The 25,443-nt window shown below is 46.2% G+C and overlaps 1 protein-coding gene across 1 annotated transcript in view; it reads left to right on the top strand.

Annotated features, from left to right (window-relative positions):
* Nucleotides 1–758: 758 nt before the first annotated feature.
* The window catches only part of LOC144147104 (monocarboxylate transporter 12-like), a 56,185-nt gene continuing 31,500 nt past the window's right edge, over nt 759–25,443 (top strand). The window contains exons 1-2 of the mRNA XM_077679171.1: nt 759–896; nt 18,030–18,104. The gene's annotated coding sequence lies outside the window, so the exon portion shown is untranslated. The remainder of the gene's footprint in view (nt 897–18,029; nt 18,105–25,443) is intronic.

The following is a 25,443-nucleotide window of genomic DNA, read 5'->3' on the forward strand; positions in this document are numbered from 1 at the left end:
CAACCAGCACTTTTTTTTCCTGGCATAAGAACTATACTGAACAGCAATGTCAACTGGGCTGATATTTTATTTGGACTGTTGCTCATTCATGTTTTAATGGTGCAGTGGATTGAGTGAAAACGGTCGGCGTTGTCATTCCGACGTCTGCGACGATGTCGTATAGAATAGATTAAAGAAACCGAAATGATGGTAGCAGCGAGCGGTCGAGAATTATGCCCCCCTCCTCCCACAGGAAGTGTTGTATATATTTACTTTTTTATCACTTCCACGCGCAAATAAAACGAAAAACAATCCCATTAGCAAAATACCGCCATAGGTGTCGCTCTTGCAATTTCTAAGCACTGCTAGCTACCAGAGAAATAAAACGGTTAACAAACCACAGGCTAACCGCGCAAGCCCACGCCGTCACAAAACCGACGGCGGGGGGATAACTGCGGCACAGGTGCGTACCTAGGATGCGGATTTTTGCTGCGAAAATGGCTGCCATGACCTCTACTTAAAACAGCCCACGATGTTTTCATCGTTCACTTATTGCGGCGACATGCTTGTGCGTCGTTTTCACGGAACTGCCCGTTTTTATTTCACGCATCGTTCCGGTTCTTTAAGTGGCCAAACATGGCGTCGTTTCGTAATTAAGTCGGTGACGAGCTCCTTTTGGCCGCAACACAAAGCAGCATAAGTGGATAATCGCGGGGGCAAGGTCACGATAAAACATGGTACAGGAATGCGACACGATATCTTCCGTGTAAGGGAAGGCGATTAATTCGTCCGCTCACGTGAGCTGAGTCATTCATGATGCTGCCGTGGATACCGCGAAAACGAAGGCTACGACGCACTGAAGCGGGCCGCCCAAGTTGTTAAAAGTGGTGCTCTAAACGCGGGCTCTGTGGCGCAGCGTGAGTGACTTTCTTGCACATTCCTCGCTTGGCCGTGTTGCTGTTTCAGTGTCGTTTTAGCCTTTGGGGTGAAGTAACATATAACTTAGGTGTGTCAAAGGTACTGTAACCTCGCGCGAGGCTCGATGGTAGTGCTGTAAAAGGTGCCCCGTCTGTCTACATGGCTCTATGTCGTCTGTACCGATACCACAAGTAGTGGTGCTAGAAATGGTTTCACCCACCATGGAATCATGTCACTGGAAGCGGGACATTGAGATTTAAGTGAGACGCACGATTGGATACTAAGGCGCAGAATCCAGAAGCATGCTCGTTTTTTTGGAACAGCGGTTGTGGCAGAAAGGCAGATTAATAATTTGAGAAGGTTCTTAACTAAAACTTATTCAATGTTCTAATCCCTACAAGTCTTCAGTTCGCATCCCTATGAGGCAGTAGGGCATCAAGCGGAAGAATCTTGTGTTTTGTAGCCGTGTGACGGGATGCTGTTGTGAAAGAGAGGTCAAGCGGCGGGTGTGTACGATAGTTGATGCTAGCTACAAGAGTTCATGACCCTTCGGCCTATCACGGATACGTTGAAGTATGCGGGAGTGGGTAACAGCGGTAGGTTTTTCCAGTCACTACAGTGTTCTTGTGCTAAAGAACTACGAAAACAACGTAATACTTTCCTTCAATCAAACAATCGTCATGCCGGAGAGAAAAATAGGTCAAGTTAAATGTAAACTGCATTTAGTTGAGCTGTATTTAGTTGAACACTTGAATATTCGCTGCAGTCTCAGTGGTCTATTTCGGCGGCTGACGTAACCCCTCCACCTTCACGACTTGGGTGGTGTTCATGACAGACGTAAAAGTGACAACTACGTGGTGACATGCACGTGCCTCTTGCAATGAATCAACACTAGCACCAGTCACTCTAGCCTGTTCGTGAGCTAAAAAAATTCACAAAAATAACAGGCTCTTGGGAAGCAAAAGAAGGAAGCCAAAGAGCAAACGAAAACGACGCAAATTATGTTGTATAAATGTTTATTGGGAAAAGGGGTGGCCAGTGGCGTCTATGACGATAGGGTTCCGAGGCCACAGTCTTACCACGAAAGTGGTACAGGAGTATTTTGAGCATGCCAATAACAAAAGTAGCGCAGCAGATGTGCCCTAGCAGCGTATGTGTCCCCAAAAAGGGTCATTCACCAAGCCCCTAAGTCCCAGTAGTACAAAGAAGAAAATGACGCTAACGGAGACGGTACGAAAATGTGTGGCGGTAGCACAAAAAAAGAAAAATCGCTTTGCTCGACACGCTTCTCTGTTCGCAGTGTCTAGAGTGCCGTCCGTCGGCACTCTGTCTCACCGCTACAGGCGTGGCTCGAGTGCCGTCCGAAGACATTCGAATATTTAGGAATAGGCTAGCACTGCCTAAAGCACCTGTCGGTGTGGTGTAGTGGTTCCGTTTTCGCTTCATGACACCACGGAAATGGTTCGAGACCAGCTCTTTCCGCTTTTGTTTTTTTTACCTCTAAATTGAACTATAATTTTCATGGCTTACGTTAGTTTTTGGTGTTTAAATGATTGCTTTTTGTTGGTTAGGTCATTTTATGTTAGTTTAGATTAGGTTACTTTGTGTTACGTCCGGTAGAACGATGCAGTGCCACACGCGGGATTTTTCTTTACAAAACACCCGTGGACGTCGATATAGTGGTACCGTCGGACGGCTGTCTAGACACAGCCTTCTCTATTCTTTACTGCGATGGACTCTGAAGCATCTACCTCAAATAAAAATCCAGCTGGGTGAGTTGGCAAAGCATTCATGGTGAAACAAAGCGGCAAGAAACGACAAACAGGAGGAACAAATACAACGGGACGGAGCGCTACTATCAACTAAACTTTGAGAAAAAACACGAAAATATATACACGAAGAAAAAAGACGACACACAAAATCGGACACCGCATAACTTAGGCCAGAGATAAGTGAACTTTCTTTTCAGTAACATCCCGATAGTCAAGTTCAAGGTTAGACACACATACGGAGGGCGTACGAACACACTTGTCACCGATTTTCGCGATATGAGCTGCCTCCACGATTTCGTGCATCTTTTGGTCACGGCGTCGAAAAAAATTTAGGTTTCATTGAACAGGAGATGGCATCCACACGAAAAGCAATGCGCAGATATGTTTAAAAGCTTATCATTGTTCAGGGCCCTCCCATGCTCGCGCAGACCAATATTCAAACAGCGTCCTGTTTGACCGATATACAAACGTTTGTATTTCAACGGTATCTTATAGACCACCGAAACACGGCAGGTCACACACTTACCAGTGTGTTTGATAGAACAAAGGCCGGACCGTGAGCATGACATCGCCTTTCTTCCGACGGCCGCGCAAACACGGGAAATCTTACCAGGGGCGCTAAACAATACGTCAACATCAAAACCTTTCGCCACTTTTTTCAGACAGTTTGAAATTCTATGCATGTAGGGCACCATCGCAATCTTCGTGTATATGTTATGGGCATATACATTCGTCTTTTCTGCGTGCAGGTATTTTCGAGTTTTTTTTTTTTTCAATAAAAGTTTAGTTGATAGTAGCGCTCCCTTCCGTTGTGGTTGTTTCTCCTGGTTGTCGGTGTTTCTTCGCGCTTCGTTTCATCTACATCTGCCCACTAAAGTAGTCCTCAGGAGAAGTAGCAAGAAAGAACAAGAATGCCGCCCTGCGGGGAAAGAGGCAGCTACAATCAACACAAGCCGACGCGCAATCATTACGACGATGGCATAACATGCCAGACACGTATTCCTCTCGTGACGAAGACACTGTCGCAACGCAAGAGGACGTAATCGCAACATACCTACCATGAAACAGAGGATTAGGCAACTTGAAAAAAAAAATGTAATTTTTTTGCAATCCCGTAAATCAGGAAGCATTCAATTATTGAAATTTTCCGCTTCCCCAGTATTAATTTTTGTACCAGTGGCAAAAGAAACGTACGCACAGGCTTTTCAAACACCCCTCTGTACTCTGAGCACACAGTGGTGCGGCGCCATCGCGCATTTTTTAGCCAAATATTGCCCTGTTCCGCCAGTAGGGATCATTAGCGTAATTACCTAGCCGCGATTTCACAAATGGCAAACGGAACATGATGGCCATCTACAACTTCGTTTCATTTGAAAGGGTACGCGGCTCACAACTCACTGCAATTATATTCGTCCTGAAACGATGATTGCACTAATAAATACTTTCTGGAAAAGACGCATGATACGTGCGAACCCTTTCCAGATAACTATTGCTGACGACGTATCTGGCGGCGTAGATACGACCTGGCAGAAAATAAGCGTGGACTTCGATATTTGGCGGTTCCCCGAAGAGCGCTTCCTGGGCGTCAGCTTAGACATTTTCGCATTTGTCCTGTGCTTCAGTTGGGCTGGTTCAGCTTGGCTATCGTTACTTTTTTCCTGTTTTGCTTTACGTTTCATGCTTGTTGCCTCTGAATTTGATTCTTGGGCAATTTTACAATGAATCAAATTTTGTGAACATCCATACAAAGTATGGTTTTCAAGATGGTTATTTTGTTTTTCGTTAAACATTTTAAGCGCTAAGCGCGAGCAGAAACAAGCGTGACGACCAACGAGAACGGCAAAGAACTGGGGCTTAGAAGAACTGTCCGTGCTCATCGTCTTCATTTTGCCACAGGCTTTTGAGAGGACTAGTGAGTGCGCGAAAGTTTGAAGTTTCGTCACTGAAAAGTTTGGATCATCCTGCAAACAAAAATAAACTGGGAAACTTGCAGCAGGGTGTCGTAGAATTAAGACCAAGACATTAAGCTTTTCGTAGTCACGAACCATTTGCCAGCCGAGTGTTACCGAGGCGATTTTAAAAGACGAAAGCCCTAAGTGACCCATTGCTCAAAAAAGAAAAAGAAAAACTGCGTCCTGCGTCTGTAAGAGAACAAGGGCTGCTCGAGCCAACACCCGCCTTTCGGAATCGGAGCCCTCAATGAAAATAGCGGCTACTTCGCGAGGCGTTCTACAGCGCCAACTTCAACTTTGTACTGGCGAGAGGGGGTCATCCCAGTTTATACCTCAGTGTATACCTCGGATGATAGGACGCGAAGATGGAGCAGCGGAATTCACCATCGTCATCCACCTTCCCACTAAACGGCGGCATGAATGAGCAGGTGCGGAACGCGATAGAGACAGATCGAAGTCATTCTAAAGCGTTAAGGGGAATCGCAAAGCACTGCGTCTCCATTTGGAAGATTGCGAAGACTGTCGACAACGGAGGCGAAACAAGTTATCTCCATGCGTTCAGCTGGGCTTGCTTGGTGCCCTAGGAAGTTTTCGCGTTGCGAAAATTCCTGCGAAAACCTTCTTATTAAGAACGCATGGACAGCTTTTACCCAAAAATTCAGCTTACATTCAAGATAAAATTCGTCAACTCATGGTCCCTTTGAAGATAAAATTATCTTTCAAGGTACCATGAACGTCTTTTTTTTAAAGTACTCACTGCTGTTGGGGCATAACACGTCAACTTGAAGGAGCACACAAACTAAGTGGTGAATTCAAGCTGGGAGAACTACTACCGTAAAATACATGTCCGCTATAACGCCCCTTGTTCCTAATTCCCAAAACTATCATTGTTCTCAACGTTAACAGCTATTTCAAGGTAGACAGGCGTGACGACGAAAACCCTTTGGCTCGTCGTAGTCCTCTTACGGTATTGGGTTCGTCTGCTCAAGCAAGCATTTTGGGAATAGCAATAGCGCGACGAAGGTAACGGTAGAAGTAACGCTCACCATTTCCGCCGGTGTTGGGCCATCGTGACTACTTTTGCATATGCGCAATCCGTTTTTCAATTGAAGGAAAATCTGGTAAATGGAAATGAATAAGCTGCAGTAACGCAAAAGGTGTGTGTGAGAGAGAGGTGGCTTTTATTTTGGCTAAAATACTCTAGGTCAAGTGTGGGAAGTGGGAGTAGAAGGTGTGATGTTTGTGGCCTGGGCGACCTGGAAAATGGACAGCTCTAACAGACGCTGGTGAGCTCCATGAGAAGGCGTGATCGGCCACGCGGGGGTAGGAGAGCCGACTCACGACTTTAAATTGCCCACGCCAGGCTGCTTTCTATGGAGTAGCGCGCAGCAGAATCAGCGTGGAAGGTTCCAATTTGGAAGGTAGATGTGTGAGGAGGAGCCATTTGGAGGAAGGTTGAAGGTTAGGTGCTGGAGATTGGAGAGTGTGGGGGAGTCGCACAAGGGACATCGAGGCGGCACGAATAGGGTGCAGCGTTTGCGGAAGGTCGAAGCTAAGGCTAGCACTAGGAAGATAATTTGTTTATGAAAATTTCGGCTGATCTTGGGAGCAGGGCCGAGCGGATAAAACAACTTCGGTTGTAGTGAGGGCCTTGAGGTGCTATATATATATATATATATATATATATATATATATATATATATATATATATATATATATATATATATATATATATATAAGTGCAAGATTAAATGTTTCTTGGACACCGGCCAATATCAAGAAAAAGAAAAAAGAAAGACACACGTCGAAAGAGGAATGGTAGAACGTTTCGGCCGAGGGACCGGCCTTCGTCAGAACCGGCCTTCGTCAACCGAGGGACCGGCCTTCAACGTTCTACCATTCCTCTTTCGACGTGTGTCTTTCTTTTTCTATATATATATATATATATATATATATATATATATATATATATATATATATATATATATATAGAGAGAGAGAGAGAGAGAGATCATGAGGTTCGATGGGCCAGTATAAAAATAGTGAAAGAAGTCGACTGACACGTTTCCCGTTTTTGTTGCCAACAGTTTCGGAGTTAGAAACTCCTTCTTCAGGGCTGTATGCCTCACTTGCTCAAACTGTTTGAAACACCCCTCACCCGCGACCTCTCCTGCAGGGATGAGGGAAGTAACCCTCCCTCACGGAAGTTTTTGTATAAAGACGCAATGTGAGACATTAAAATACAGCCCTGAAGAAGGAGTTTCTAACTCCTAAACTGTTGGCAACAAAAACGGGAAACGTGTCAGTCGACTTCTTTCACTATATATATATATATATATATATATATATATATATATATATATATATATATATATATATATATATATATATATATATATATATATATATATAAGATAAACGCTTAGGCTAGTGAAGGTTAAAAAGTAAAAGGGGCGCAATAAAAAACGTAACAAGTTTACTTCGAAAACATAACTTTACATCGACGTTTGGGACGGGGACCGTCCTTTATCAAGAGTAATATCTTACAGAATGCAAGTGGTTTATATACAGTTCAAGCACTTGAGGTTCCGGGGGCGGTGACATACGTTTAAGATTGGAAGAGAGCAGGAAGAGAGAAAAACGCACTGAAACATGAGAGAAAAAGCCAGCAATAAGGAAGCACAAACTAGAAAAGCATAAATATGTGAGAGAGGGGGATGGAAAGGCAGCGGTGGGGACAGGCAAATTAAAAAGAACCGAGAGGACTATCGGAGAGGAAAGTGGAGAACAAATGCCCGCCAGGTGGGATCCGAATCCACGACCTCCTGAATATTGGTCTGGTGCGATAACCACTACGCTACCGGCGGGGCTATTTTTCGCCTCCACTTTCTGGGGTATGTATGTCAATGTAATTTTTTCCTGTGCTTGGGGGTGGTAGCCAGCGCCACTCGGACTTCTCGGGGTGAAGGGGACCTTCTTTTTAACCCGTGACTCGAGTGTCTACGACATGTCGAGAGTGGTCGACCAGCGCTGAACCCTCTTAAGCTCCCTATGGCACCAAGACTGCCAAAACAGAGGCCCTCGCTATGCATGTAGCGAATCAGAATAAGAAATAAGGGGCCCGTTGAAATAACACAGAAATAAGGGTTGGCAGTCAAGAAAACCTCGGAAAGCAAAGGGGTGGATGTGGTAGGTCATTGAAACAGATAAAGAATTTGGAAAGAAAGTGGAGAAAAAATGCCCGCCAGGTGGGATCCGAACGCACGAATTTTTTCTCCACTTTCTTTCTTTCCAAATTCTTTATCTGTTTCAATGACCTACCACATCCTCCCCTTTGTTTTCAGTGGTTTTCTTGTCTGCCAACCCTTATTTCTGTGTTGGTAGCACAGAATGGTAGCACATGGAACTTTAAGGGACCATTTGCCTTGTGTGCAGGTGACATCATTGGAAGCCCATACGATCCCAACCACTAGAGGAGCAGCGCTTGCGTCAGAGTGAATGTCGATTTCCTGGGGGGAGTGTACCGTTCCGGAGGGCGTTGATGCGGGCAGTGCGGGCGAGGCGGGCGTTACGCGGGACGGGATGGGTAGCCGTATTGTCCGTGACAAAATAACCGCGCGGTGTTAGGGAGCCATTGGCGGTGGGATGCCGTGGGGTTGTAATGGCTTGAGATTGCTCTACGCTCTGAAGGCACCGTGGTGAGTTGATGAGCGTTTAATGAAGGGATTGATTTACTAGCTCTTGAATGGCAAAGGGGAGATCTGCTGCAGCTTCAAGGTTTTCCCGACGAGCATGTCTTGGTAGCCAACTGTTGGTGCGAAGGATGTCTCTGTGCAAATGTTGAGATGTTGTCATGTACATTTTGTTAAGGTCGTAGGATTGGGCTGCGGAAGTTAGGGTACCGATTGGCGCAGCGCCTGCTAAAGTTTTGGTTGCCTTCTGGTTTGCTCCACCAAGTTTGTTGGAGAAGCTTTATGTGGCGCGTCTTGAATTGTTTTCCATTTAGCTTTCAGTTGTTGTAGCTATACTGCGGGCTATTTGTGTTTCCGATTGGGATTCCGAATAATCGTTTTGGGTGAAAAGTGCCATTTGTAGGGGTGCTGACGAGAAGAAGAGTTTGAACATTATAGTGCGAATGGGGTTTATGAACAAATATAGGTAAGACCGTAATTCTCGGGGGTAATGCGAGACCATGATAGGCCAAGGAGCATTCAATATTGTTTTCTCGGGGTAGGAGTTTGGTTTACGTGTGTTTGGGGGATACAAAGTCGGCTGATTCAGTCCATATGGTTGAATCATCTGAAGATATTGTGAAGCCTGCAGCGAAGTCACATTCCAGGTTTCAAGCTACCCTCTCCATGGCGAGGTTAAACAGGATCGGGGATTTTATGGATTATAATGGTACCCCGCGGTCAAGGTAGTAAGCGCGAGAAATCCAGCCTGGGTGGGACCCTGGAATTCGTATTCGTCGAGCGTTCAGAAAATTTCAAATCCAGATTTTATTAATCTCAGAAATATGTACCAACTGGCCTGCCTACAATCCGTGTTCCAGATTTCAGCCCGGGTGCTTGGGTAGGCATGCCCCCGTTCCTCGAGTATGGCGGATTGGTTGACACCATCAAACGTTTTGCGTAAGTGAACTCCAAGGATAAGGTCGGATAGAGGGTGATTATGGCGGGAGTGATTCATCACTTTGCGTAATAGCCAGAGGCTATAATGTGTACTGATGCTTGGGCAGAGGCCAGTCTGTGCAGGTTGAAGTATGGTGGGACATATTCAGGTAATTGATCATGTGGTTATTTATGAGTCGTTATAGAACTTTGCAGAAGACAGCAGTGAGCGAGATGGCGCGGAGGTTGGTGAGTTCTGTTGGGCCGCTGCCAGGCTTCTTGGGTTCTGGGTATAGGGAAGATGAGAGTCAGCTTAAGATGTTCAGGAACTTCACCAGTTTCCCAGTAGTGGTTAGCATGGTCCCCTAAGACAAGAGGGGCAGGTTTTTGCAAGTTGCGGAGGTGTTTCCAGGTAACACCACCATGTCCAAGGTCATAATTGGGTTTACCTTTATGAACGGCCATGTAAAGTTCGTTGAATGTGAAGGGCAGGTCGAAATCGTCCTGCAGCGAGGAAATGGGAATGTTTGGAAAGGGAGCAGGAAGACTGAGTTGGACGTGAGGAAAGAAACCACATTAATATAATGTTCAATGGTGATGGGGTCTTTTGTTGGAGTGAGGGCAAAAAAGAGCGAAAGTTGCTGTTTTTCTTGGGTCCAAGTCCTTGCTGAATCTTCCAGGGAGCCTGAAGACCTTTTTCAAGACCGAGTGCAGCAAGGAGATTATTCCAGTGTTTATTGGAAAGGGCACGTTGATATGACGCGATGAGTTTATAATGACGGCGGATGTGGACAACGAGTGTATGGCGTTTGCCGGTAGTGTCGCACAATTCTGTGAGATAAAGTATTTTTTGTAGAGGTTTGCGACGTTGGCATCGGGAGACGGCGCGTTCAAAGAGCACTCGATTTTTTCAGTGGCTGCTTGGGTACATGTTCGAATAAGATCGGCGAAATATTTCGATATGTTTGCGGAATATGAATGGCGAAATAAATCCATATCTTCACGGAAAGTGTCCCGGTCAAGTCGGGATAGTGTTTGCTTGGGGCGCGTCTTCTTGCCATGAAACGTTATCAGGAGGGGGAAACGATCACCCCAAGGTTGCAGAGTACGGGTACCAGCTCTAGATGAGACGGGCCGTTGTCCAAGTTGAGGTCCGGTGTGGTGTCGTCCTAAGCTTCATGAAGGCCAATTTTCGCCTTTTTAAAAGGTTCGCGGATAAGAATGAAATTGAAAAAAATGGTCGAAACGCCAGGGGACATTATTCTTGGGTTTCAAAAACACTGGCTTTACTCAGCCGTTTTTTAAAGCGCTGTTGAGTAACGCGAGTGTTTTTGAAACCCAAGAAGAATGAAATTGCGGAGATCCATGGTGTCGGTGAGAGGGCTTCCTCGAGCAGATGAGCGGCTGTAACCCCGTGTGGATGAGTGAGGTTGAAGTCACCACCAGTGCGTATTGTAATATTGGGGTGATGGGTGTTGAGAGCCGGGATCCAGGCGAAGTCGGTGGAACGTGAGGTACTGTCGATAGGTTTGTAGTGGACTGGGACGAGAATAATTTCGGGACAGTACGAAGGCGTGTGAAAACTGCGACGACTTCGTGATTACAGGACGAAAACTCATGGAGGATGATGGGTTAGTTAGCGGTATGAGACTGTATAAGAACAGCGACATATCGCGGGGTGAGTGTCGATTTTACTTGTTAGCGACCGCGCGTTATTGTCGTGATATATGGGTTTATGTCGGCAACGTAACCGGGGATACTCGACGTTCCATGAGTTTCTTGGGAGAGAATAAACGAAAGTTCAGTTCGTTTCAACAGTACGTTTGACTGAAAGTGCGGCCGTTCTATAGTAGTGCAGATAGTGAGACAGTCATGATACAATCTGCCGACGCGGAGGTAGGATCTCTTTTGGGGCGCTTTGGATGGGTCAATGGGCTGAAGGGAGTACATGTACAACCTGGCGAAGTTGATCCACCTCAGTGTCGATGTAGGTGTGCGTGTGTTTGCAATCTCGGCTCCGTCGTCCGTCGTCCGTCCATCCGCACTTCTCCCCCTACACTACAAAAAAAAAGAAATAGTTAGCGGCGCCCGGTTTCGATCCCACGACTCTCTGGCCGCAACGGGAGGTACGTGGCGCTCTTCCCACTGCGCTACAAAACCGAGAGAGGAGCAATTGCTACGAACGCGCCTTATGTCCTTGACTCATTCAAACTACGTCAAGCTACTGATACAACGAAGACACGCGAAGCTGAACGTCAACGGAAACGACGAACTGAAAACTTTAGAGGCGGATGTTGAATTTCCCGTGGGAAAGCTGTGGCGGGAAGCGCCACGCGCCTTCCTGCTCAACCAGAGAAGAGGACGAAGAGGGCTTGCAGCGGGGTAGGAGCATGAGCACGCAATAAAGAAAGACGAGAACCAGGAGGTGTTCGATCAGGTAACGCCGGTGTCGGTCTCTTCGCTGTCTCTACATTTCTCTACATTTCTGTCTCTACATGGGGGTTCACACTACGTTCCCAGTCGTGCTCCGATAAATGAAACAACATAACGGTAACACAATGGAACCTACACGGAACCCCTATGATGCTTCGCATCCTCCTCATGGTTCCCCACTGGAAGATGGTGTAATTTTTTTATCCCTGTCAGTTTTTTTATTGAGAATTATTTTTGAGCTCATTTGTAATGGGTTGCATAGCAGGAAGACAAGGAAATGAAATACGTTTTTGCTGTGCAATATCCGCCTAAGATATACCATTGGTCTGTTCCTTGGCAAGGGGCTTGTTGAGCACCGTGGGAACTCTTCCAGCGTAGGTAGGGTTCAGTGCAATGTCGCCCAAGTTATCGCGAACAACGCAGGTTTGGCCCACAGTATATTAGACCGGGCTGCATTTTCTCGCAGTTGCGACAAACAGCTGAAGAAGGACAACATGGAATCATATGTCCGATGTTTTCGCAGTTATAACAGACCATACGACGCGGTTGATATGGTTCACTTGGATTATGGTCATATTGTATTTTAACCACGTTTCTGGGAGTTGGAGGGCCGAACGTTAAGACTGCTCTGCTGGAGTGGCCGAGGCTGTGGCATGCTATGATTGTGACTTGTTCGCAGCGGAGCCATTTCAAAATTTATTCTTCCTTTTTTGGGGCTCAACTTCAATAACACCTCTGGCCGAATTGGGCCGATGAGGGGACAGTTTGCTTTCGATTGTAATGGTGACTGAAGGTCCGCTCCGGAGGAAATGCAACAGGTGGTTGATGAGGGACGTTGCTTGTGAAAATCATCGTAGACTGATGTAAAGGCAGTTGCCGAGTGTGTCGTACTGGTGGGAAGCTAGTTCAGCAAGGTAAAGGTTTGGTGCAGTTGTTAAAATTTGGTGGGTCAGGGTATGTTTGGGAACCGCACTGACGCTGATTTTAGCGACTGGTCTGAGCACGAGCTGCGAGAATGGCCTTATCGTCCAGTCAGGTTTATTGACTGGTTAAATAGGTTTGCCGAGTCCATGAAGCATGGTCATTCGTAAGGCCGAGCTGAGAGTTTGTTTCTGGGAAGCTCGGGGGGCATTAGTGAGTTGGGAACACTAGGCGGGTGTTCCACCTCGTCTTGCATGCATATAGACATCTTCACAGGCCGTAGTTGGGTCATTATGGGGAGCTGTTTCATTGGAAGTATATGCACGGCTCGGTGATGTAAAGTTGCGGGCAACTGTTGTGGTGGTGGTCAGCTTGTGAGCCGGTGGAGGCAAGGCCACTGCCCGTGAGGGCAGCGTATTAATGGCTTGCATTGTAGACGCAGGACGTTAAGGTGGCGCAGGCTGCAAGTGAAGCACAGGGGGCCGCAGAAGCGCCGGTGGCCCCGACATGACAGCTGCGAGGCCTAATACAGCGATGACGGTGATGGGGCTGATAAAAGCCTCATGGTTCAAAGAAACTAGAAACCGGATATCGAAACAAAGCGTGGCGCTTCGCAATCAGCGAGGTATCAATAAGAAGGCTCGTGGTAGCCAACAGGGTTTAAAATCCGTTGAAGCAGGAGCCGATACGCAACAATACCGGCAGGTTTTTCGTCGTCGTCTTTGTTGCAGCTGTGAGCTGTGAGAGTTGCCCCGGATTAGGTATTCCAATAATAGCAGTGCACCCAGATGAGCTAACGAACAGCGTACAGCTCGATGATCCTCTTATGGATCCGCAAATGATTTTTTTTTCGCTTCAGGAGTTGGCAAGAACGAAAAGGTGCACCACCACAATACTTACCTTCTGCATTTACAGGTTTTGGGAAGTAGATAATCCATCAAATGCAACGTATTTCCTGAATTTGTCTGGGGGAATGTTCAGCCCCCACGATTTAGTGTTTTAATCGCTCTTAATTCCGGCACTGCCATATTTGTTGGGAAGGAGATCTGTATAGGATATGGTTTCAATAACTATGGAGAGATTTAGGGCAAAGAAGAAGTCTCTAGTTGTTTCAAACACTGTTACTTATGTTGTTTCCTGTAGACCCTGCAAAAAACCATTTCAACGCGGTTTCACGAGGCACATTCCCAACATGTAACCTCTGTGCTTCTCCGAAACGTCCTGTGCCTCCGAAACATCCTAAAACCTCTTTCATCGAACGCAACAGTCGCCTAACATTTGAAAACATTTTCAAACAAAACAAAAACTTCTGTTGTAATTTTTTCCTGGCCATGCGGCCTTTGTCAACTATTTCCTTATAAGTGGATATGAGAAGTTGATGGAAATACAGCTCTAGAAGCCGTCTTGACAATCTCTGTGAGAATAAATGGATAATTATGGCAATAACTTGCAACTAGCTTTGTATTAGGTTTTAGATATACCGAAAGGACGTCACTACCACTCTAGCTGAAAATGGTCTTGGCGCAGGATAGGGTACAACTTTACGGTTATTTCTTCAGTTTGGAAACCTTGTCTTACTGTAAGTTGTAATCATACGGACGTCATCTAAACACTCAGCCGGAGCCACCAGGCTATAACGGGTCCATGGTTCTGAAGGCGCCATCAATACAACCTCCTTGAACGCCATTCACGAAACCTCATATCCAATGTGCTGAGTACATATGAATGGGCGCATTTCGGCGAAATCTATAAATACGGATCACGCTGTTTAACCATGCGCAAACTAATATATACATCGTTCCTCCCCTGTACTATCATGACAATATATTCCACGGGTGCGTCAAAGAACCTCAAGCAAGTTCACTATTGTACTTGGGCGGCATAGCACAACGTGCACGCCCAGCTCAGCTTTCGAGGTTGCGATGGGAGAACGGTCAGCCTTAGTTCCTTACATTTCTCTAGGTTAAGCAGGGTCCCGCTTTTACGAGAGGCGTGCACAGATGGCATGACATCCTTAGCTTCCATCCCGAATTTCGCTTAAGTGTTCTTCCCAAACGTAGTATTTTATTTGGGATGTGATTGGGGGGTTCAACGCGCCCAAGTTGCACCTGGGCTATAGAATGCGCCGAAGTGGAGGGCTCCGGATTAATCCCGACCACCTGCAGGGATCTGTAACGTGCGCCGGAATTGCAACGCGCGGGCGCCTTCGGTTTCGCCTCCATTAGAAAAGCAGCCACCGCGGCTGGGATCAAACCCGCGTCCTTGTGTTCAGCAGCACAACGCCTTATCGACTGAGCCATCGCGGCTGGTAATTTGCTATTTGCGTTGTTGCTATAAAATGTGCTATTTAAAATTTTAAACACCATATTTTGAGTATAAGCCCAAAAATATTACAAAATTTGCATTCCTCTTTAACTCTATCTGCTCACTCATATCGTAGTAGATGCATAAATGAAAACTTTATTCAATACGCGTTGATGGGGACGAATCAGCGCCCTCCTTCCGGGCAGCCGCCGAAGGGTCTGGTGATGTGAACCGCGTTTACCTTTTTCTTGGATACTCGCAACAGCCGCCAGCCACTCTCTCGTGCAATCGTCTCATTCATTGTATAGGGCTGTAGGAGCAGTGTTTATAAGGTGGTTTGGGGGGCTGGAGTGAGGCAGTGAGGACAGAGGTATAGGACAGGGGTGCCTGGCGTGCTTTAGAAAATGATGTTAGCACTAGAAACAGTAATGGTCACTGTTGTTGTACCAGCATCAGCACCAGTAGTAGTAGTAGTATGATAGCAGTAATGGAATAATTTACTGAATGCGATGGTACAAGGGAAGGGTAAAGTGCGGCTGAATATGAAAGCCTCACGGAGCCGAAGGTCCGTAGCCACCAGAGTGCTTCTTTGGCGTCGGTGCAGAGCAGTATCTGGTCCACGGATAACGGCACCGTCGCTAGATCGTGCTTATCGGCCAGCGACGATTCCCCCAGTATGTACTATCCCCGATCCCCGACAGGAGGCTTATCGAGGATAAGCTTTAGGTGATCACACTTCTCAACAATGTGATATTCGTTAAATCCTCATTCTGTGCCGCAGATATAACACTTTATTGTCGGCGGAAAGTGCGGGCTGTCGTACAAGTGCTCTCACGGGGACATCGGAGGGAACATTGCTCAGCCATTGCGAGAAGGCGAGTGGCGGTGTTGTAAGCCTTTTTTTATGATAAATACGTAGCCTCGTTAAATGCAGTTTGCGTTGAAGTTGTGATATTCGTTACTCGTTACGATAATTGAACTTACTGCGGTAATAACGGTCTCCTTAGAGGGAAGCTGTGGTCGTAAGAGAAATCTTCGTCCAGAGTCGCTGAGTGAGTGAAGCGCGTATATCCCATACAGTTGCGCACTGCTATTGGTTTCGGTCAAGTGATACGGATAATATATCGGGTAAATTACGCGAAGGTTCGAAATCTCTGCCTTTTTGCCTGAGGAGTGCTCGCTGTTAGAGAGAGAGTTAATTTGAATCGTTTCCAATACACTATGTTCTTCAAGGCACTGCTCAGTTTACGTCACCCAGCATCCTCCGAAACTCCCTTGTGCATCAGCATGTCGAGAGAAAATAAAAGATCACCTTGACCCCCCCCCCCCCCCCCCCCCACCCCCACCGCCCATTTCTACTTAAAAAAACGAAGTTTTCTGACCCGAGCTGGATTGCTAAAAGAGGGGACCTGATGAAGTTATGCACGCTCGGCAAGCAATGGCAAGCTCTAGTGTGCTTTGTTATTACATTAGGACTAAAGTTGCGAAGACATCCGACGATTACAACGCGTTTCCGATTCGTCATCTAAAAACATGCAAGCAACGACGCTTCCGCTGTTTTTAATTTTACACTACCTGGAGAAATAATAAAAACACTAGGCTTCAGTTGGCACTAAGGGCACGTAATTTTGGTCTTAAATAAGCAAACAGCTTTTAAATTTATTAGGGACGCTCCTTTACGTGTTAGTATGTAAATTATCGTTCTCACAAGCCTAATCTAGGTCCAGAAAGGCTTCAATATACTATATACTTGAGTGACGGCGCAGCCAGTGCGCCAGTGTGGCATGCAGGCCATAGAAGCTGTGGGGCTAGTCTCGATTTGCACCTGAGTTTATGCTTCACTCGTTACTCATTTACATGTCGAAGCCATTCGTAATTGCCATTTTCAGCGCTAAGGGTAGGTACGTTGTGTCGTCATTATCGGCAGCTTCAAATAACACAAACTGCGGACCCCCGATGCCTCTGAACTCCTTTGCTACATTAAGACAGGCTTCCCAGCGTGAAACTACCAGTGGCAGTTATCGGCAATACGCGTTTTATACGAACATGCAACTTGAATTTAGAGCGTTTTCGGTTTTACAATCGAACAGTTTGCAGGACGTGTGTCGTAGTGCGGGTCATTATAAATTGCTAATCAGCCCCTAGACTTAAAGGTGTCCCCGTAGGGTGCCTTCACCAGAACGCTCCAGAATGACAAATTGAAGTGGCCTAGTGTGCAAATCTGGCGAAAGTCTTCGAACGAGCATTCAATTTGAATAATAAAGTCGTCTGCGCACAGACATCGCGGAATGCGAAACGCTCTTCAGGCCTTGCGTGTTGTCCCTGCGCACATGCGCTTTCTTTAGACAAATTACATGTAGGGTTTCGTCATTCGCCGAGTTTGCACTTGAGGTAATTTAAATTGGTCATTCTGAAGCGCTGTATAGAAGACCACTTCCGGGGACTTCTTAGGGTGTACTACTCACGTCTCGGCCATCACTGAAACCACTGCAATGACCAAAAAGGGGGCGCCGGGAAGGTGCCAGGGATTTGCGACTGGCGTTTCCTGTGTCCTTCCGCCTTGTCGCTGCATTCAAGGCGGCACAAACGACGTTTTACATTTGAGTGCATGAATAAATCATCAAGAGAGGTCACCTGAAAGTACTCGAAACACCTCTTCAAAGTTGCGACACGGAAGTGTTTTTTATGGGTACGGCCATAGCCGGAGGGGACCGTACCCGTGCATACCTCGTCGTTATCAAGTCGTTATCTCGCAACCGCCATTCGATCGGCTCCCGCATGTCAAGTAGCCCATGACGTCGCTGATTAGGTATGCAGTCACGGCAAGAATATATGATGGCGCAAGAACTTACGGCACCAGTCTTCCATGTTCTGGTCTCGTTCTGCTCGCGTGAAGTCGCCGTGGCTGAACAACTACAAGCACCTTCACGGTGCATAAGAGAAAGGACAAGAATCTTGGCTGGCGGCACATTCGGGCCGACGGTGGTGGGTGAGGACACGTTGACCTTGCCGCAGGACGTGACCCCTAAGGCGTAACGTCGGTGCCCCAGAGGAGGGAAGATTCCGTGCCAAAAAATAATGCGCTCTAACACGTGCGCTATATAATTTTGCGCTCAGTGTATCTTCTCCGTCTCGCACAGATACAAGTAACGAAGCAGTTCCTGCAACGCGGTCTCCTGCTGTGCGCGCGGCTTGGATATCCATTTCAGAAACAGGTAAGGAAGATTTATTCCTTGTTGGTTGCTCTCTCAACACGCACGTAAGCTCCTGCGACTGCATTGCCTAAAAGACGCGCATATCACGGTGATTATGACCAAATATTACATACGCAGTACTTAAAGCATTTCCGCTGACACCAGAACCGAAAATATTGAGATTTAAAGAATATTATACTATTCCGATCAAGTTCGCATTCGCACTATTTTATTTTAAAGCGAAGCTTTCTACCTCTACCAGCAAACGATTCCTTCGTGGCGTGCGGGACAAGAAACTCCGAACGCGCATGGAGAGGGGGAGGGCGGTTTTCACTCCCAGAGCACAATGTAGATGGCGCAGTGAAAGGGTGCTATCACCCAGGGTTCCCCGCGCGCAGCTGGCTGCTCGCACAGGCAAGTGCATTGGAGGGACGGCTTTGTCGTCTGCTTTAGCGACGGTTGTTTTTGGCCTGTTTGACCGGCGTCTATTCGAGTGCACAATCATCCCTTTTTTTATTTATTGCCTGCTTCGCTACAAAACAAAACGCACTGTGCAGTGCACACATTCAAAGCTCCAGCCTCCAGTGGGCTGTAAGGGGCGGGGGGGGGGGGGGTTAAACCTTCGTAAACGGAGCTATCATCGCATTGCGGGCGATCAGCATTTCCTTTGGATGTGTTGTGGGCGTCCGCTTCGGACTTTGGGAGTTTCTATTTTCGACTCAATGAGGGTATGTTGTGGACTTTGATTTAACTGAGTTTTCATAGAGAGAGCTTCGCTTTTCAACCATCATTCTCGTAGGAAAGGGCAGACCTAAGAAAAGCCAAGTTAAGCCAAGTGAAGACCATCAATCCCGCTGTTTCCTCAGTCTTCACAACTCAACTGCAAAGGTAGCGGAATTGTTTATATTTTGGAAATAATATTAAAACGTAGTCCAAACGCTGCTTGTGAAAACGTGAAGTTAAGCATTCTAGAGCGAACTTTTCCGCTTAGTCTGGCATGTCAATCGTGCGATGCGTTCGGTGAACGATTGTAAGGAGCGTGTCAGTTGAAGAATGCGGTGGTCGGTTATTCTCGACAAAGGAACAACTGAAGAAACTGTCGACGCAGTCGTTCAAATTCAAACTATCGGGGTTTTATTCACCGGAGCTGCGCCTTGGCTCGGAGGCTTGCCGCGGTTCAGGGCTGTGGGTTAATTGTGAGCACTTGGAGATCCTTAACCTGGCCCGAAAGCTCGACACCTGGCTGTTTTTCGCCAGTAGGAGTCGTATGTAAGTGTGGGTAAACTATTTTGAAGATGGTACAATACAACTAGAACCTTTCACAGAACATGTCAAAGTAAAACAAGAATGCAGGTCAAGAAATGTAGAAGTTGAGAGCGAGTAGGTTAAATTATTGCTACTGTCATTGCTCTATCATATATCAGGAAAGTCAAAACCGTAAAATACAAGTACGTAAATCCATGGACACGCGACGTGCGAACGCGAAAATATGAATTGGAATACGCAAATTTCGCAATTTCTTTCTGTGCAAGTAAATTTATCGCATGGCTTCATAACATTAACAAAGTACGGCAATTTGAATATGAATTGGAATAAGCAAATTGCGCGATTTCTTTCTGGGGAAGTCAATTAGTCGCATGGCTTCATAACATTAACAAAGTACAGCAATCTGGCTTCCCAAATATACCACAACCGCGTCATGATGTGGCTTTCACGACCCGCAACCTTTCATTGCGCGTGTTCTGCTTCACATTTTCATGTTTTCTTTATTTGTCCATGAATGTACTTATGACAGTTCATGCAAATGCATGTCGTACTTACAATACCTATCGCGAGCGGCTGTTCAAAAGATTCCTGTGAATCGGACAAGTTGCACATGTTCTCATTATTTAATAATTTTACAGTGAGGTACATTTTGTGGAAATTGTGTACAAATTTTTGAGCACTTCGCAATTCATGTTCATAGGTTCCTGGATGGCTATTTTTCATGAAAATAGTACGTTTCGAAACCACTTATTCTTTCATTGGTAGTCAATGCATTATGATAATTATGGTTTCCAGTGCATGCAAACGAAGCCAGAATATGTATACATGAACTTTACAATCACGTATTTTATGGGCCAGTTGGTACAGTCTTGATTCAAATTTACCGTGCGCTGCATAATTACACGAGTGACAGAGACAAAGCAGCGGACATATTGTCTTACACGAAAAGCTTTCTTTGTTTCCGCGTGTACTTGGGTAAGATCTATATAGTCGCTTTGGGAAGGAATATGGCGCGCACACTACCATAGTTTACTGCAATAGCATGCGCCGCATCTTTTATAAACCTTCTACCGTTCATGCCCCCTCTTCCCACAGGTTTAGAGACGGCGGAAAGTAGGGGGTCGAATTGCATACAGTTTGCCAACACAAATTTCTCGCACAGTGCTAACGGCATCAAATCGACAGTACTACAGACGAGTTGTGCCTAAAGTTTTTCCTCCGCAACTCTCGCCGCAGCGGTGCGGTTACAAAAGGTTGAAGCTGAGAGTCTGGAATAGAAGAAGCCCAAGTTGTGCTTTAGGCCATTTAACAGCACGTGCTGTTGGGCTGGTTACTGCGCCACAAATATCAAATCCCACTGTGCTAACAGGCGAAGACAAAGCCGGACAACAAGCGACATACACAAGACGAAAATCGTCCGGCTCCACGCCACATACACAAAGCAACAATCGCAGTTTGCGTGGGTTTCCGCATCGCGAAGGAAAAAAACACCGGCCAAACGACGGTATGCAACTGACGAAAGAAGGACACGAAACACACGCCTTATTTGTTAAAAACGACACTCTCGCCATCCAAGGCCATAACTTCCTTCCAAATGCGCCGTTTTCGTGGCGAAAATGAAAAAGGTGGAGGGGTAACTACAGCGCATGCGTGGGCCCGGTCATACACCGGACCGCCGCTTCCAGCGTATCACTTTTAAGCCAGCGTCCCTCCGTCGTCGCGTTTATGCTGCCCAGGTTTAGCGGCTGGGCTGACTCCTTCAAAGTATTCTCCATTTGGCTTCGTCTTTTAGCCTTGTAAGTATCGATATTCAGGTTGTGTTTGCCTTTGTGAAAGCACTGATATTTTCGTTTTGAATTTGCTCGCTGTAGTAAGAAGGACGAAGTTATGTAAACGAAAGGTTGACTAGCCTTTTCTAAACTGTTGAGTCGTCTGGCCGACGCGTCGCTATCATTAGGGGCTTTCTCGCTTATCAGGCTATGTGCCCAGAGCTATGTTTACATGAATTATATTAACCTGCGTACTGATACCCCATAATGGTTGTCGTGGAAGCGACCACTTCTGAAACTAGAATGACTGATCTAGAATAAACATATGCGAAAGTATGGTGGTGACGCCTTTGAACCTCTCACTGAAGCTGATTTGGCCAAGCAGTCGCTTAGTGCTTATTTAACTGGACATCGCGGAAAACCTGAACGTATACGGGCTGCAGTTCTTCGTGGGAACACTCTTTTCAACACAATTCCATCCTACTAAACAGTAACCTTTGACCCGAGACGATGACATTCGTCTTGCGGAGGAAGGCGGACGAAGACATCTGTCGGAAAATTGAAATTTTCTGGCGGAAGCACTCGTCCATGCTCCCTGGGGAGGGCTCACCAACAAACCACTTGTAGCCCGTCCCTACCGTGGTTGTTTTTAAGCTACAATATACAGGTTGGTCACAGTTAAGTTGAACGATGTTTAAAAAATTAGGCGCTTAGATATACCTGAATACCACTTTTACAGAGAGGCTATATATTCGGTCAGGGGGACACAGAATGAGGTGGTAATTGACGTCGGTTTCTTAATTACTAAAATTGAATAATTACTTTTTAGTGGCTGCAGTAAGCGGGCATGTTCGTACGGAAACGTTAGACTCAATCACGTTTATACGCTGTTTCATTTGGCAGAATTCATATCGTGCATCCGCCCTCCGACATATCGAACTGCAAAGTTTGTTTGCCGTTCTAGATGATATCTACAATGGGTCCACAGCTACCATCGTCCTTCATAAGGAGAGCAGTAAAGTACCTGTAAGGAAGGGCGTCAGACAAAGAGACACAATATCTTAAATGTAATTCACAGCATGTGTGCAAGAGGTATTCAGAACATTGGATTGGGATCACGTGGACGCAAGGGTTAATGGAGATTACCTCAGTAACGTCAGATTTGCTGATGACGTTGCCTTGCTAAGCAACTCGGTGGACGAATTGCAAAGCATGCTTACCGCACTGGGCAAACAGAGTAGAACCGTGGGCCTGCAAATTAGTATGCTGAAAACTAAAGTAATGCTCAATAACGTCGGGAGAGCACAGCAGTTTGAGATAGGTGGCTATGCAGTGGAAGTGGTAAGCGAATATGTATACTTAGGCTAAGTTGTGACCCCGGATCCCAGCCATGAGGCAGCAATATTTAGAAGGATAGGAATGGTGTTGAGTGCGTTCGGCAGGCATTCTCAGATAATGAATGGCAGCCTACCATTGTCCCTGAAGAAGAAAGTGTATGACAGCTGCGTATTACCGGTACTCACCATCGGGGCAGAAACTTGGAGGTTCACAAAAGGGTTAAATTTAAATTGAGGACGACTCGGTAAACAATGGAACGGAAGATGATAGGTGTAACATTAAGGAACAAGAAGAGAGCGGAGTGGGTCAGGGAACAAACGCGTGTTATAGACATATTAGTAGAAATTATTTAGAAATGGACGTGGAATGGGCATGTAATGCAAAGGCAAGATAATCGTTGGTTATGAAGGGTATCATAGTGGATCCCTAGGGAAGGCAATCTTGCCGGGGCGACCGAACGTTTGATGGGCAGATGAGATCAAGAAGTTTGCGGGGATAAAATGATCGCAGTTAGCGCAGGACCGGGATAATTGGAGATCCATGGAGAAGGCCTCTGCCCTGCAGTGGGCGTAGATGATTAAACTGAGGTCCGGCGCAAAGCTCCTCCCTTTTCTATGTTTAGTTTCAAAACGGGGTGAATGCATATGCAAAAGTGATGTCTTGCGCACTTTCAGTCTTGGTTGGCATTATCGCAGTCTGCAGTACTCGGAACGGGTATCGAAACATATGATAAAGCGGAGGAGGTTTGCGCCGATCTTCACTGTCTAGCATGCGTAATCATGCGAACAACAATTAAACTTCGACGTTCGATATCTCGGAGTACAAATGCGCTAGAAGAATTCTGCCAAATGAGGCTGCGTAGAAATACGATTGGGTCCAACTTTTGAAGACAAACATGCCTGCTTACTGCGCACGCTAAAAAGTAATTGTTCAATTTTAATTAATTAAGCCACCGTCATCAATATTTCCACCTAATTTTGTGCCCCCACGGGGCGCACTAACTTACTCTAGTGGTGGTCTTGATTTAAATATAAGCGCTTTATTTCAAAGGAAATTTGTGCACGCACACCGTGTACAATTATACTGGCGCACATAAGTACAGTCGCACGCTAATTTCCGGTAACGGCTCGCGCACCGTTTGTAATGCGTGGTACGTTTAAAAGATGCCGCTAACGTGCTCCGAGTACTGTATTGAGGAACACGAACACATGTCAGCTAATTCCAAATTGACTATGGAGCTGGTGAATACATGTAACTACTACGAATCCACGGCAACTTTGTTGCATGTAACTGCATGCTACTTGTTTTGATCTGCGCCAACAGTTGGTGCAATCGAGGGTGCTCGTCTTACGTATGAAAGTTGGTAGAAGTTCACAACCGGCAATATATTTGTAGAACTGTGCGCTACACAAATGCCGAAACGAAAAGATGCACACAGACAGTCGTTGCAGTGTGTAAAATTCGCGAGTGAAAGTTGTTTAATTAGATTTCTACAAAGATGCGTAAAGGTCCAAAAGAGAGGAAATAGGAGAAAAGGGTTAAAGAACTGGTTAGCTCAGAATGGAGAATACGAGTAGCACTCCAAAATGGTACTTTTTTTAGTAAGCGCCCAAGACAACGTTTACTTGTTTGTAATCCTCTTTGTTCCACGAAAGGCGTATTTGTCATTGCTTAGACTTAGTGAACAGACGCGTGGCAACAGAAGCCTTCTGTAATCATCACAGCTCATGGCAACAAGAGCCGCTCCTCTCTTTCTTCGACTCCATAATTATCATGGTCGAAGGTAATATTACTTTCAAGCACTATTGCAGTCACGTCTGCTGTCGAAACACCCTCGTAATACTGTTACAGTCGGCGTAAGGGCCAAAGTTGCGTGTTCTCAGCGCCACTCCAGTATCGTCTAAATGTGCCTGGTTTTGGCACGCAATACATATCATTGCCGTTGTTGCATAGCCCAAAGCGGTAATTACCTTTCTTTTGACTGCGCCGCATCCTATTTAAATGATGATTACGTAAGCCTAAAATAATTCATTCTGGCATGTTACGTTCGCAGACGGCCAAAATGGGCCTTTGCCCGCGGGGAACTTCAGCCGCCGCCAACTATAACTACCGCGCTTGTCGGAGCGCCCTTTACAATATTGCTGTAGAAAATTATTTCTGCGCAAATTCTGGCCGGTTTCTTGATGCATGAATCTCTATGCAAATGTGATTGTGCCGTGGCGAGTAGCCATAATGGCACTATCTTTATAATTATCCTGGTAATAATTAACAGCGTTTGTGCTGTGTAAACGTAGCTTCTTTCCCTCTCTCTGTCTCTCGCTGGATTTCTCATGAAGTTTCTTTGGAGTTCTTTGCGCACAGTGTTGTAGCGCATGCGCACGTTTTAGCCACCGCAATAATAAAAGAGAGCTCCTAGCTAACGACAACCAGAGAGACCCAAAATGCCAAATACCAGGTCCAGTTGGGTCGGACATTTGGGAATTATACGCCGAAAAGAGGACCACAGAACCGACTGCAGGCAAATCTGTGCACACCGAGCTCGGCTGTGTACAACAAGCTGGTTTATAGACTAGGGGCGACTTCAAAATAGTAATAAGTCTAGTCGAATTGCGAGATCCCGCCTCATGCATATTTCAATCTTTTAGTTCCGCCATCCAGAGTGACCAGAAAAAATTCTAAAAAAAAAAAAAACGAGTGCATGTGAGCGTGGGCTTCGTGAGGAGCTCCAGACGTCGCCCAGGTCGACTTTAGAGAAAAACTCTGCCCAGCGTTCGTGGCGTGATCTCTCGCGTGGTGTTGTCCTGGCCAGATCATGTACGTTCGCGCTTGAAGTGGGGATCGCAGACGCTGAGTTCGTGCTACAGACGCCTAGTTCGCGAAACCTGTGTCCGCGGGTTCTAGCGCGTGTTAACGCGGTCCACTTTGGGAGATATGTGAAAGCCTTTGGGAAAAACAATCCGGGCCTGCCAGTCGCGCAGACGTTTTAG

This window comes from Haemaphysalis longicornis, unplaced genomic scaffold, assembly GCF_048455015.1.
Source record: "Haemaphysalis longicornis isolate Haplotype H1 unplaced genomic scaffold, Haemaphysalis longicornis Haplotype H1 scaffold_7, whole genome shotgun sequence".
Taxonomy (NCBI): Eukaryota; Metazoa; Arthropoda; class Arachnida; order Ixodida; family Ixodidae; genus Haemaphysalis; species Haemaphysalis longicornis.